At 47.4% G+C, this 7,500-nt stretch overlaps 1 protein-coding gene across 2 annotated transcripts in view; it reads right to left on the bottom strand.

Annotated features, from left to right (window-relative positions):
• The window catches only part of chp (leucine rich repeat containing G protein-coupled receptor chaoptin), a 679,434-nt gene extending 676,629 nt beyond the window's left edge, over positions 1–2,805 (bottom strand). For both annotated transcript variants that reach the window (XM_076213437.1, XM_076213438.1), the window contains exon 1: positions 2,168–2,805. The gene's annotated coding sequence lies outside the window, so the exon portion shown is untranslated. The remainder of the gene's footprint in view (positions 1–2,167) is intronic.
• Between the last annotated feature and the right edge of the window lie 4,695 nt (positions 2,806–7,500).

The raw sequence follows: 7,500 nt of genomic DNA, 5'->3' as shown, positions 1-7,500 counted from the left end.
GAAGAAACGGATGTATGAGACGGAGTGGAAGAAGACATGCATCCACGACTGGATGCCGGCCGCCAGGTGATTTTTTTTTTTTTTTTTTTTTTTTTTTTTTAAAGTCCCAAGATGGGCAACATTCCATGGGTGGAATGGGGCGATTCGTCTGCTGCACATTAATTCAGGGTGGCATATAAACCATCTCGTTTTATCTCAGATCCTTCTCCCTTCCTCTCCCTTCCACTTCTTCCCCCCCCTCTCCCACTCCCCTCCCCCTCCACTCTTTCTCCATCCAACTCCCAAGCTCACTCTCCCCCTCGCCCCCCTCGCCCCCGTCACGGTCTCCCTTCTCCCTCTCCTCCTTTCCCCCTCACCCTCCTCCTCCCCCCTCTCCTCCTCTTCCTTCCCCCTCCTCTCCTTGTCCTCTACCCCCTCCCGTCCTTCTCCCCTCCCCTCCCCTTCCTCCTCCTTCCTTCCCCCTCCCCTCCTTCCCTCCCCCTCCCCCTCCTTGTCCTCCCACCCTCCCGCCCTCCCCCTTCCCCTCCATGTCCTCCTCCCCCTCCCCTTCCCCCTCCTCCTCCTCCTTCCACTTCCCACCAAATCAATAATATTGCGCAATGTTACCCAGAATAATATCCATAAAGTCCACCCGGGTGGACGGTCGGGGGGAGGGAGGGAAGGATGGGGGGAGGAGGAAGAGGAGGAGGAGGACATGTACACCCCTTTCATTATAGGACCCTTCCCCCCTCCCCCCTTCCCCCCTCCCCCCACCCCCGGATTTAATAAAGTTCCGTACAGTTAAATAGAACAAAATTTCGTTGTTTTGACACCGAAATAAAGCTGGTGTGGTGTTGGAGTGGATGGGGGGAGGGGGGAACTCTTTACTCTTCACCAGAATAGAATGAATGGAGTCTGTCATTGACGCTCAAGAGTCTGCGGTCCACAAACCACGAAATGAATGAAAACACCCGGCATATATATATATATATATATATATGATATATATACACACATATATATATATATATATATATATATATATATGTATGTATATACAGTACAAATTACTAGCGTATGCGTATAAGATCATAATCAGGTTTCGAACCTTTTGTACAATCTGAATAGCAAAGCTGTAACGTATTTGGCTCCATTTCAAATGGACCCTTGTTCAAAGCTGTCGCGTCGGCTGGGTCTGATTGTTTGATATATGTATGTATACATATATATATATATATATATATATATATATATATATACATATATATATATATATAATATATATATATATGTATGTATATATATGTTGGTTTCTGTGAAGATCTCTTGAGTGTCATTCCCAGGCTCTTAACGGACCAATTGGTCCTTTCCGTGTTTGTTTTTTCATCATTTTTGTCCCGCTCGTGATGACGAGTGATGATGGATGGATGGATGGATGTGACGCATCAAGGATTTAAATGTTGTTGGCAGTCGACACTGTAAAACCATATAGACATCGTTCGTTTATTTATTCATTTATTTGTTTATTTTATTTTTTGTTATATTTTTATTTATATATTTATTTCGTATTCTGTTTATTTCTTTTGTTCTTTTTCTTCTTCTTCTTCTTCTTCTTCTTCTTCTTTTTCTTCTTTTTTCTTCTTCTTTTGTATATTAGTTTTAAGTCAACACCTAAGACACCATTAGATCCCAGGAACTGTAGAGGCGGCTCCCAGTTTTTTTATTATTATCATTATTTCCTCCTCCTCCTCCTTCTCCTCTTGCTCCTCCTCTTCCTTCTCCTATTTTCCTTCTCCTTTTCCTCCTTTTTCTCCTCCTCTTTTCCTTCTCTTCTTCCTCCTTCTTCTTCTCCTCCTCCTCTTTTCCTTCTCCTGTTCCTCCTCCTCTTTTCCTCCTCCTTCTCTTCCTCCTCCTTAGGAGCACTCAGGCAAAGCTTCGTTCTCAACCCCCACACTCACAATGAAGGTTAACCCTTACGCCACAATCCCACACTATCCCTTTCCTTCCTGCCCTATTCTGGCGAGATGCGATACTCCCTCGTAGCCCCTGATCCCAGTTTCCTGTCCCCTCCCGCTCCCCCTGCCCCTCATGACGACCCCTGACCCCCTAACCATCACCCCTGACCCCCTAACCACCACGAGTGTCACTCGACTTCCACCCTACACTCGACCCTAAACATTCCACCTACCTTGTCTCTTTCATGGAGCGTTCACACGCTTCGAGGAGCTGCCTGACGAAGAAGCCAGGAACTGCCTGATGGAGGAGTCAGGCAGTCTTCGTGATGAAGACGCTCGACCTGGACAAGGTCACTAGTGTCCGGGTCGGAAACTCGTGTTCTTCGACTCCACGGCCGCAGATACCCTGAAGCCGTCGCCGATAACGACGGCGACGACGACGACGAAGTCGCCCTTCGTCAGGAGCGACGCGGGTTGAGCTCTGACGAAAGTGGGGGTTCTGCACACGCGGCAATGAAAGGCTGGCTCAAGGGCTGTTTCGTTTCGTCAAGCCACCTGAGGATTCCTTATATTTCTCTCTCTTTTTTTCCAAATCTTCTCCTCCTTCCTATCTCGTATCTGTTCCTCGAGAAAGCATGTAGGAGGAGGAGGGATTAAGTCACGAGATTTCTCCTCCTGAGGGCGGTCGCGCACACGCGTGAGGACCGCGAGCGACGGCGGCGGCGACGGCGGCGGGGGACCTGCGGGAGGACGCGCAAGAGGGCAGCAGCCAGTGGGAGACCGCGACGAGGGGCGGACGGACAGACAGACAGACGGGTGCCACCTCCTGACTGCTGTCTGGCGAACTCGACACTGAGGCACTGAGGCACTGCCGGGCCAACAGGGGACAGGTAGCGGCAGGTGGAGGAGGGGAAGGCGAGGAGGAGGAGAGGCTCAAGCTGGAGTCGAAGCAGGAGGAGGAGGAGGAGGAGGGAAGTTGTAGAAGCTATGGCGAGGGCGGTCATGTATAATGTGTGTGTGTGTGTGCGTGTGTGTGTATGTGTGTGTGTGTGTATGTGTGTGTGTGTGTATGTGTGTACGTGTTCGTGTGTGTGTGTATGCGTGTATGTATGTGTGTACGTGTTCGTGTGTATGTGTGCGTATGTCTATTTAACTTGACTTCAAATTCGTTTAACTTCTTATTGGGTTATTTTTACACCTAAGTTACTTCACAAATCGATGCATTTCTTTGGGATTTTTTTTTCTTAATATCCTTCAATAATTTCTTCTCCAATCAAATATCCGATATACTTCGTTGTTCTTTTATCTACTGCATCTTTTCTTCATAAACCTTTCGTTTCTCCCCTTCTTTCCTACATGTTTTACTATACCAGTTTTATATATTCCTTTTATATACAGCGAGGTTCGAAAGTGTGGCAACAATCTTGTGTTATTCCTGTTTGCCAACAGATAGTATGTTAATCTCAACATTCTGATTGTGTATCTGATGTGCCTGATGTTAAATATCGTACTGAAATACTACAAGAATAAAAAGGATATTTCGTACTTTGGTTTGTAGTGGGATGAACGTGCCAGAAAATTGTCGATGAAATTTTGGATTCGACTGTACTTGTTCACGCGTTTACTGTCAACTATTTTCGGTAGTTTTCGTATCTGTCCGTTTAGTTTAAATGTGTTTCGTTTTGTGTAATCCCTGTCCCATTCTCCTCATCCTCCAAAAACATATTTTATTTAATTATTTTATTTTTATTTTATTTGTTTATTTATTTAATTTCATTTTATTTTCTTATCTCTCGATCTAATACTGTATCCCGTCTCATAACTTTTCGTTCAAGTTTCAGTAGGATATGGTCACTCTTTTCTTATTTTACTTCATGACAAATGTTTGTCATTTCATTCCTAAATCTGCTAAAGACCAATCCAATATGGATGGCTTCTTCTGTTCCTTCAGTCTTGTTAACTCATTTAGCGGACGTCGTGACGCATGCCATTGTGTGTGTGTATATATGTGTATGCATGTATGTGTGTATATATGTGTGTAGATGTGTATGTACCATACTACCATGTAACAAAAATAAATAAATGAAAATAATTTTTTCCTTAAGGGAGAGCAACTCCCCATAAGCTTTGCTTCTCGCTCTCCCTTTTCAACTACCAATTTTGTAAAAAAAAATGTATATATGTATGTCTAATTGTATTTAATATTGTTGAATAAACCTATAATAAAAATAAAATAAAATAAGATGTTACTGTAGTTAGTAGTTTATCATCAAACTCATAAAATTGACCTGCACATATGTCTTCATCCACGATAATTTTCCTACAGTCAACCTCCCTGTAGTCTACTCTATTCTCATGTCCTCGCATTCGCTTAGTTGCGGGTTCGAATCCCGCACTTCTTCCAGATTTTCCAGCAGTGACAGTTACCTGCCCCGACTGTCCAAGCACATAGGGCAAAGGTGACGGCTTTGGTCGTAGCTACTCAGCGTCTCCTGGCGTAGGCTCCTTACCATCATCTTTGTATTTGCAAAGTGCCCGGTCATTTTGAAAAATGACCAAAAACAGTGGTCAGTTTGCAAAATGACCATGAACAATTGGGCAGTTTCCAAAAGGGCTACAGTTTTGGTAATTTTGCAAAATGTCCGGTCATTTTGAAAAATGACCAAAAACAGTGGTCAGTTTGCAAAATGACCACGAACATTTGGGCAATTTGCAAAAGGACTACAGTTTTCGCCATGTTGCAAAACGTCCGGTCATTTTGAAAAATTAGCAAAACAGTGGTCAGCTTGTAAAATTACCATAAATATTTGGGTAATTTGCATAATTATCACAATTTTGGCCGTTTTGCAAAATCATCAGTACTCTCTGCTGTTTAATATCGATTCTTCTGTTTGGAATTTAGTAATCATGGTTTTTGAGTAATTTCTCCCTGTTTTCAGCCATTTTGTCTTGTAAACAACTTTTGATGTATTTCAATTTCTCCCTTCCATATTTCTCTTCCAACTATCTTCAACAAAATCCTGATATCCTCATTGTCTCATTTTCAATAAGTTTCTCAAGTATGGAATTGCCTTGTGTATGTCTTATTGTATTTTACAGTCTCCTCCATTCTCCTTTATTGTGTATGTCCATTCCATTAGCTTTAAGAGAAGCCTATCAACACTTGAGTGCATGAAATTAAGTACATTAAGTGCTAGACTCCCTTAGCATCTTTGGTTGGCACGACTCAGGAATGTACCCTTCCCAATTTGTAGATTTTTTATTTTCATATTTCTTCCTCCATTCGTTTCATCGCGCGTTTCTTTAAGAAGCACTCTCCTCCTTTCAACCTCGTGTGTAACAATGTCTGGTTGATCTAACTCTCATTGTCTACATCACTGATCCCCAAACCGTATCTCGCGAGCACCATAACGCCCTTAGATCTCTATCATGGCGTCGGCGAGTATTGGCCTTTTACTGTGTTGAGAAGTGGATCGAAAAAGAAAAAGTGGCTCTGGTTTGGCCGTCGCCAGTCCACCATGATTCGTTTTGAATTCATGAATACTTTGATCGGGCGCCGGTTCCGACGATTGGCCAGTTGTCCGTTGTTCCACTCGGAAAAGGACTCTCGCAGAGCTGAATGGAACAGACTTGCAACTGACGAAATCAAAGGAGAAGGAGGACATGGCATGAATGGGTCAGGACGGGTGTGTCTTGATCTTAGTCCGGTTAACGCCAGACGATTTTATTCACCTGGGATAAACCCTCCGGACTTAGAGGGTTTGTCAATTCTCCCTCCCTTCCTCCCTCCCTCCTTCCCTCCCTCCCTCCTTCCCTCCCTCCCTCTCTTTCTCCTTCTGTTACCTCCTCCCTCCTCTCTTCCCCTATCTCTCGAAGCCAGCCTCTTTCCTCTTAGCCTCCTCCCTCTCTCCTTCCCTCCCTCCTTTTCTCTCTCCCCCCTCCCTCCCTCCCTCTGTTACCTCCTCCCTCCACCCTTCTACTGTCACTGGGGGCCAGATACTTTCCCCTTAGCCCCCTCCCTCCTTCCCTCCCTCCTACCCACAATCTCTTCCTCCCTCTCTTCCTCCCCCCTCTCTCTGTTACCTCCTCCCTCTTCCCTTCCCCTTTCACTATAGGCCAACCTCCTTCCCCTTAGCCCACTTCCTCCTTCCCTCCCTCTCTCCCTCCCTCCCTCCTTACCTCCTTCCCTCCCTCTGTTACCTCCTACCTCCTCCCTTTTCTTTTCACTGGAGGCCAGCCTCCTTCCCTCCCTCCTTCCCTCTCACCCTCCCTCCCTTTGTTACCTCCTCCCTTCTCCTTTCAGCCTCCTTCCCCTTCCTCCTTCCTCCTTTCTTCTCATTATGGTAACGCCTTTATTGGGGCTGTCAACCAGCGCTTACTCAGCAAATGCAAAGCTTGCTTTGTGAATGGCTTACTCTGAGTAGGTCTATTGGGAACCTCGGGGCCCTGGCCAAGCGGCCCAGGCCGCCGGCATCTGGAGGCGAGAGCCCGGAGGTAAGGGGAGGTTCGAATCCCGCAAGAGTCATCGCGTGACGTCAGTAAAGGAGTATGGGTGTCGTACGTTCTCTAAGGACTCTTCCAAAGGATGTCATGCTAATTCACCTCGCTGGGCGGGTAATGGGTGAAAAGTATTGCTGCCTCTCTCTTCTCCTCCCCTCCCTCCACCTCCTCCCCTCTCCACCTCTCCTCCTCCCCCTCCTTCCTCCCTCCTCTCCTCCTCCCCTCCCCCCTCCCCTTCCCTCATTCCTCCTCCCTCTTCCCCTCCTCCTTCCTCCTCCTCCCCTTCTCCTATTCCTCCCCTCCTCCTCCTCCTCCCTCTCCCTTCCTCCGCCTCACCTCCTCTTTCTCCTCCTCCCCTCCTTCTCCTCCCAATCCTCCCCTACTCCTCCTCCTCTCCCTCCTCCTCCCCTCCTTCTCCCCTTCTCCTATTCTTCCCCTCCTCCTCCCCTCCTCCTCCTTCCCCCCTCCTCCTCATTCTCCCACTCCTCCCCTTCTCTTCCTCCTCCTCCTCCTCCCTCCTCCCTCCTCCTCCCCTCCTCCTCCTCCTCCTCCTCCCCCTGCTCTTTCTTCTTCCTCCTCCCTTCTTCCCCCCTCCCCTTCCCTCCTTCCTCCTCACTTCCCTCCTCCTCCTTCCGCCTCCTCTTCCTCCTACACCCTGCTTCTCCTCCTCCTCCTCGTTTCCTCCTCCTCCTCCTCCTCCTCGTTTTCCTCTTCCTCCTCCTTCCTCGTCCTCCTCCTCCTACCCTCCTCCTCTTCCACATTCTCCCCTCATTATAAGTCCAACCTCCTCCCCCAAGACTACCATCTTGATTTTGAACCCCCTTCCCTCCCCCCCTCCCCAGGCACCCACCGACACCCCCTTTTCCCCCCTTCTCCCTCCCCCGTCAGTGGCAACACAGCCCCCTCCCCCCACCCCCACCTTCCCTCCAAGTAATATCCTTCCTAGCCAGTTGTTGTTCATCGTCTTATCACGGGGGGATTAATGAAAGAAGAATCTACGACCGAAGCGGGGATTATTTTTAACTCTCCCGACACCCCCCAACCGCTCTCCCTCCCCCTCCTCGTT

Source organism: Oratosquilla oratoria, chromosome 31, assembly GCF_046742065.1.
Source record: "Oratosquilla oratoria isolate Oo_2021 chromosome 31, ASM4674206v1, whole genome shotgun sequence".
NCBI classification, from domain to species: domain Eukaryota; kingdom Metazoa; phylum Arthropoda; class Malacostraca; order Stomatopoda; family Squillidae; genus Oratosquilla; species Oratosquilla oratoria.
The sequence above is the reverse complement of the archived record's forward strand: the minus strand, read 5'-3'. Positions and strand labels throughout refer to the sequence as shown.